Below are 7682 nucleotides of genomic sequence, written 5' to 3' on the forward strand. Positions count from 1 at the left end.
GCACCATTTATTAAAGAGTCTATCTTCCAGTGAGAATATTTGACCCCTTATTAAAGATAAGGTAGCTATGCATGTTTGGAGCTGTTTCTGCATCTTCTAATTTGTTCCATTGATCCTTGGGTCTGTTTTTTGCCAGTACCATGCTGTTTTTATCACAGTAGCTCTGTAGTATAATTTCAAGTCATGGATTGTGATGCCCACTGCCTTGCCTTTGTTGCCCACAATTGTCTTTGCTATTCTAGGTCTCCTCTGAGTAATGTTTTAGTAATGTTTTGTTTTGCAAGGTATGTTCTTGATATTTTGATTGGGATTGTATTAAATCTCTATAACAATTTTGGAAGTATGGCCATTTTTACTATGTTAGTTCTTTGTACCCAAGAGCAAGGTGTATCCTTCTTTATTTGTTCATTTTCAGAGTACTGTAAGTGTCAATGTAAAGAACTTTTACTTTCTTTGTTAGATTGATTCCTAAGTATTTCTTTCTGTTTTTTCAATGCTATTGTGAAAGGTGTGGTTTTCCTAATTTCTGTCTCAGTGATTTTGTTATTTGTATGTAGGAATGCTATTGATTTTTTTCGTGTTGCCATTGTATCCAGCTACATGACTGAATTTGGTTATTAGATCTAGAAGTCTTTTGATGGAGTTTTTGGGCTCTTCTATGTAGAATATCAAGGTGTCAAAGAATAATGATACTTTAACTTCTTCCTTTCCTATCTTTATTCCTTTTATTTGTCTTGTCTAATTGCTCTGGCTATGTTTGCAGAACTGTATTGAACAGGAATGGTGACAGTGAGCATCCTTACCTTTTAAAGATTTCTCGTTTTGATCATTTAGTATGATGTTGGCTATTGATTTGTCATAGATGGCTCTTATTAGACTGAGATAAAGACTGACATCTCTTCCAGTTTTCTGTAAGGATTTTTATCACGAATGGGTGTTGGACTCTGTCAAATGTTTTGTCTGCATCTATTGAGATGATTATATGCTATATTACATTTATTAACTTGTTAATGTTGAGCTGTAGAGAGCCTTTTGCAGTCATTGTCACAGCCCAGTAAGTTTATATTTACAATCCCATGGAACAGTTATTGGAATTCTAGTGAGTTAACTCCAATCTACCACTTCCAGTGCAATCCATAGCAAGAATAAAGACACTAAGGCATATTTGTAGTTATGGGGGGCCAAGGGGTCCTAAGTCCAGCCACAATGATGGCTATCTGGGACAAAGGCCTTGACCTAATGCTGAACCTGAGTTTTATTAATTTATGAAGAAAGGAGTGGCTTGAGGATAAGTGACTATGAGAAGGCAAGAAGTAGGTGAGTAGTGTTAGGTGGCTAGGTAGGAGGCCCCAAATCACCTCTGCAATATGCAGAGAGAAAGCTATGCAGAAAGAGTAATCTGCATAACACAATTGAGATAGTATCTTAATGTTTTGGGGTCCATGCTGCAGCTCTGATGTGTAATCTTTCAAGCCCAAGGAAGTCATAGCCTCTATCTCAAGGCTGGATCCCAATCCACAGCATGGGGCATGGGTTCTTCATCCTACCTCATCCCAGCTCACACATGGGAACAACAGGTAGTCTTGGGAAACACTGTCTGCCACCTCCAAAGACCACCAGCAGCACCTCAGCTGGACCACTATGTGTTACTTAAAGCCAATTGAAGGCATAAGGAAAAGACCCTGCCAGCTCTGCACACATCAATACGTGGAAATAGGGCCAGGTTCAGCCAGAATGGAGACAATTGCTCCTCTTTCAAGGAGAGTCACCCAGGTGGTCCTTCACACTGAACTATCCTTTCATCCTTGGTATGAATCCCACTTGGTCATGGAGTATAATCTTCTTGATTTGCTGCATTCTGTTTGCGCATATCTTATTGAAGATTTTTGCATCTATGCTCATTAGGGTAGTTCACCTGTTATTCTCTTCCCTCTGGTTTTGTATAATGCTTGCTTCCAGGAATGATTTGAGAGTATTGCTTCCCTTTCAGTTTCATTAAAAAGTTTGATGAATAGTGTCATTAGATCTCTAAATTTGTTGTAGAATTCAGCAATTAATCCATCAGGATCTGGGCTTTTCTTTGTTGGTAGGTTTTTAGTTACATATTCCATTTCATTGACTGATAATGGTTTCATCAGAATTTTTATATCTTCTTGTTTCACCTTTGGCAGTTCAAATGTATCTAGGAATCTGTCTATTTCTTCTGTGTTTTCCATCTTCTTAGTATAAAGGGTCTTGAAATAGGTATTGATGAATGATCTTCTGGATTTCTTCACCATCCATTGTGATTTCACCCTTTTCATTCCTAACTACAGGTATTTCAGTCCTTTCTTTACTTTTTAAAATAAGTTTAGCTAGGGGCTTATCTCTTTTATTTAGTTTTTCAAAGAACAAGCTCTTTGATTCATTGATTCTTTATATTGATTTCTTAGTCTCAATTACATTAATTTCTGCTTTTATCTTTATAATTTCCTCCCTCATATGAGTATTGGGCTTGACTTATTCTTCTTTTTTCAGAAGTTTGAGGTTTAACATTAGATTGTTTATTTGAGCTTATTCTGTTTTCCTGATCTGAGAGTTCACTGCTATAAATTTTCCTCTTAAGATTGCTTTCATTGCATCCCATAAGTTCTGCTATATTATATCAGCAATATTTAATTGTAGGTACTTTTTAATTTCCTCTTTAGTTTCATCTGTGATCTAGTGATTTAGGATGGTGCTATTTAATTTCTGTATGTTTATATAATAATTATGGCTTCTTTTGCCATTGGTTTCCAATTTATTGCACTATGGTCTGATAGTATGCATGGGATAATTTCAATTCTTTTGCATTTACTAAAGTATGTTGTATGAGCTAGTATACAGTTTATCTTGGAGAAAATCCCATGTACAACTGATAAAGAATGCATATTCTGATGTATGATAGAACACTCTGTTGACGTCTAAGTATATTTGTTCAGAGGTTCAGTTCAGTTTTGGTATTTCTTTATTGCTTTTTGTATGGTTGATCTATCTATTTGTGACACTGCATTCCTGAGGTCCCCCACTACAGTTGTGTTAGTGCTTATTTGATTTTTCATGTCCATTAGCATTTGTTTTATACAGTTGGGTGTGCCTGCATTTGCTGTGTATATATTTATGATTGTTATTTCTTCATCTTGGAGTTTTCCCTTAAGTATGTTATGACTTTCTTTGTCTCTCTTGATCAGGCTTGTCTTAAAATTCAATTTATCTGCAAATGAAATAGCTACCCTTGCTTTTTTCCATTTTCCTGTTGCATAGAGTTTTGCTTTCCATCCTTTGACTGTCAGTCTAAGAATGTCTTTTGAGGTAAATGTGTTTTCTCTATGTAGGAAGTTACTGGATTTCATTTCTTGATCCATTGTGCCCTTCTGTTTTATTTTGATTGGTGAATTGAGACCATTTACACTGATGGTTATAATGATATGTATTGGCTTGTCCTTGTTATAATATTTTTCTTTTGTTCATTTCCTGCCTTTTCCCTCTGTTTAATTGCTTGCCTTGCCTTGAGGCTTCTTTATATTGTTGTTCTTGGAATTGTGGTCTCCGTTATCTCTTTCTGAAATATCCTTCAGAACTTTTTTGTTTGCCTTTTGGGAACAGGGTTTCAGTATGCAGTTCAGGGTGATCTTGAAATCACTTTGTAGCCCAGGCTTGCTTCAAACTCACAGCAACTTCTTGCCTCAGCCTCCTGAGTGCTTGGATTACAGGTGTGCACACCATGCTCAGCCCCTTCTTAATATTTTGTAGAGCTTTTCTGGTGAATTTCTTCAGTTGTTCTTTGTAATGGAAATATCTTTATTTCTTCATTGATTTTGAAAGATAGTTTTGCAGGATTCATCAATCTGACTTGCAGCTTGTTTTCCTTCAGGATTTGAAATTCTTCATTCAAAGCTCTCCTTGACTTAAGGATTTGTGTCAAGAAGTCTGCTGTGATTCTGCAGGGCCTTCCTTTATAGGTGATTTGTTTCTTCTCTCTAGCAGCTTTTAATATTCTCTTCTTTTGCTGAATTTCTGGAATCTTGATTATTATATACTTAGTGTAGATTTATTTTGGTCATAGCTAATTGGGGTTGTATATGCCTCACTGTGTGTCAAGTTCTTTTTCCATGCTTGGGAAGTTTTCTGCCGTTACTTCTCTGAACAGGTTTTTTATGTCATTTGCAATCAGTTCTGTAATTTATTTTTGACTCCAGTCATTCTTATGTTGTTCTTTGCATTATCTTGCATTTGTTGGATTGATTTTTTATGATCACTTGCTATTTTTTTCTTTTCTTTTTTCACCTGCTATTTTTAAGAGATCATTCTTTTCATGATTGCTAAACATGCTCTTGTGTTCTAGGTTTGATATTCTGTCTTTACTTTCATTCATTCGGGTTTGTAAAGTTTCAAGCAAATTTTAATTTCCTGGATATCTGTTTAGATCATGAGTTCCATTACTTTCCTATGTTGGGCATTCATGGTTTCCATTATTTTCCTAAGCTCCTCTATTGTTTTCTTTTAAATCTGTGTCTACTCTACATTTGCTGAGCAAGTCCTTCATTATGGTCATCATCTCTTTTTTCACCCTGAAAATAATTCTGTTCTGATTTTCTGTATAGCTTCATTCATCCGTTTTTAAATTTTTTCTGCTGCTATCATTTCAGAAAAGTCAAGTGAATGGTTTCTGATTTTCTCTATCTCATTGTCTTATGGATTTGTCCTGGCTGGCCTGGAGATATAGGGTTGCATTGTGGTTCTACATCTTGTCATTTTCTTTCTTTTTTTTTTTTCGCCTTTTTGAGACAGGGTCTCACTGTGCAGTTCAGGCTGGCCTCAAACTCACAACGATCCTCCTGCCTCAGCCTCCCGAGTGCTGGGATTACAGGCATGCACCACAATGCCCAGTTCTATTTTTTAATTTTAATTTGTCTTCTCTGTTTTTTTTTTTTTAACAATGATTCATTTGCATTTTATTATTTCATCAAGAAAAGACACAGAAGCTGTCTGGTTTTCTTCACATCAACCAATAATTTTGCATTTTAAAGTTTGGGATGTTTTCCATAATGAGTTGAATCAAAAATCTATTTGAAAAATATATATTTATATAAAAGGAAGATTCAGGTTGTTTGCACATAAAACATCAATTGATAAGTTTCTTTTGTCTTTGATTCCATGTTGCTGGAAAAAAGTTTGACGAAGCTTGCATGGTAATTTGTCCTTAGTTGCAAGTATTATAGGCAATTTCATACTTTGCCTAGTTAAAAGGATAACCGTTCTTTGACACAATTGGAATAGTGATTCAGAAGCAACATTGTATCCTTAATATTGTCAGTTTTGAGCCATCAACATGAAAATCCTTGATAAGGTTGAGAAGATGTTGCTAGGAATCAATTAATGTAGCTAAGAGTTCCACAATACTACTTTGCTTAAGTTTTTTTTTTTTCACCATTGATTGATTTTTAAAAATCCATGTTTATCTCACCTTTGTCCAAAGTGTGCTAGGTATTGAAACTGACTCTTTTGATACTATCGTTTTGATTCTTCTTCTTTCATCTTGCAAGATCTTGAATATCCCCTCCCATTTTTTGTTGTTTTCTTTTTTGCCTCAAATTCATTAAAAACACCATTTTGTCACAGATTCATATGCATGGGAAAATCTTGTTTCTTGTTTTGCCCAGAGTTCGGCTGCTGTATTGGAAGTGGTGCTGATGCTTCCCCACTCATGGTCACATCCATCTGCTCTATTCACTGGTTTCCACTGGGAATTCCACGGGTGTCTGGGGATTTACTGTGCTAGCTGAAGGACCTCTTCCCCAGAAATCCCCAGGAGTAAATTTGACTGGGCTGACAGGTGTTCGTGGGCTGCCAATAAATCTTAGTGGTGATCAGATTTTTGGTTCAAAGGAAAACTTTTCTTTCCCACTTTCAAGTACAGATGGAGCCACGTATGCAAAACCCAGAAAGACCTGGTTGGCACTTTCACTGAGAGTTGAGTCATCTGGGCTGTCAACAGGTGTCTGACATGTAAACTTTGGACCAAACTGACTCACATCCTCTTCAGATTGCAACAGAGGCTTGAAGGGGGGTTCCAGCTTCCGAGCCAGAAGTTCTTCCCAGTTAATGTGTCTGAAGAATGAATGAGCTTGACCTTCTCCAGCGTCCCCAGGACCAGCTCCAAGACGAGAAGCAGCATTTGTTTTTAGCAGCTTTTTAAGCAGATCTCTGGCTTCTTGTGTGAGGTAGGGAGGCAAATTAAGTTTGCATTTGAGGATTTTGCCAATTGTTTTCTTTCTATTTTCCCCAGTGAATAGAGGTGTTTCAGTCAGTATGTCATACTTTAATGCTCCCAAACTCCACCAATCCACAGCACGATTGTGGCCACTTCTCATCAAGATTTCAGGGGCCATGTATTCTACTGCTCCACAAAACGTATGTGGGACTGTTTCATCATGAATAGATTCTTTGCATAGTCCAAAGTCTGTTAGTTTCACATGACCTTGGTGATTAAGCATGATGTCCTTGGGCTTCAGGTCTCTGTAGATGATCCACTTTTGATGTAAGTGCCCCAAAGACATGCATATTTCTGCCAAGTAAAAGCAGGCTGTATCTTCCATAAATATCCCCTCTTTCTAACTGCATAAATAGTTCTCCTCCACTGAGACACTCAAGGATGAGGTAGAGTTTTTCACTGGTCTGAAAGGCATAAGTTAAATCCACAACGAAGGGATGCTTTACTTCCTCCAGAATATTCCATTCTACTTTTGTATGAGATGTATCTTTAGCATTTCCTACTATCATTGCCTTTTTAAGCACCTTCACGGCAAATATTTTCCCAGTATTTGCTCCTGTTACTTTTCACACTTGAAAAACCTTTCCATAGCCCCCTTTACCAAGTACCCGAAGTAGCTCAAAACATTCTGATCTAATATTTTCTGGCTCACTGTTCACACTAGTTTCTGAGATTTCAAATTTCTCACGATGTTCCATGCCAAGTTAATATGGTCCAACTCCCCCATGGTCCATGCTTTCATTTGTCTGACCCCTGAAGATGCAGCAGAGCCCCCTTGCTCCTGAAATAAAACTCCTGGTGGTTGTAACAGCAGGGGCACCACTACTCCCGACAGATGTTTTCAGCTGTCACTTCTAACAGCTGAGCACTTCCCCCTGCTCCAGCTCATCCTCAGAGTCCACGTCCTCTGGCTGGTCCAGGTCTATGACAAACACTGCTGCCATGTCCTTATCTTCCCTGTCTGAAGACAGGCACTTGATAAAAGCCGTCCCACCTCCATCATCGCCTCATGGGCCTGGACCCACCGCAGACACTGTCGCTGCTGCTGCCATCACTGGCTGCTTGAGCTCAGTGCACCTTTGTTTTCTGAGTTGATGCTTGTCTTATGTTAGGTAGCTTTCTTAGGAAATGTCTGTTCATTAGAGATGTCTTTTAGGACTAGCTGGATTTTGGTTTTTGTGTCTGTTCAAAAATCTAGCTTCCCATCTTTTTACAGATGAGAAGTTGTATCTATTTGGCTCAGCATCCAGTGCTTTGGTTCTGGACTATGCTGATGATTAGGACCCCAGACAATCACAGTGTTGCCATAAAAGAGTGAATAAATAGTCACATCAGGTATGGTTTCTTGGCTAAAGTACTACAATTAGCAATAACACTATCATCAAGCACA

The 7682-nt window shown here is 37.7% G+C and overlaps 1 pseudogene; it reads right to left on the reverse strand.

Annotated features, from left to right (window-relative positions):
- Positions 1-5634: 5634 nt before the first annotated feature.
- On the reverse strand, positions 5635-7303 carry LOC102028909 (annotated as a pseudogene).
- Positions 7304-7682: the final 379 nt, after the last annotated feature.

Source organism: Chinchilla lanigera, unplaced genomic scaffold, assembly GCF_000276665.1.
Source record: "Chinchilla lanigera isolate Chin_1 unplaced genomic scaffold, ChiLan1.0 scaffold00161, whole genome shotgun sequence".
Taxonomy (NCBI): Eukaryota; Metazoa; Chordata; class Mammalia; order Rodentia; family Chinchillidae; genus Chinchilla; species Chinchilla lanigera.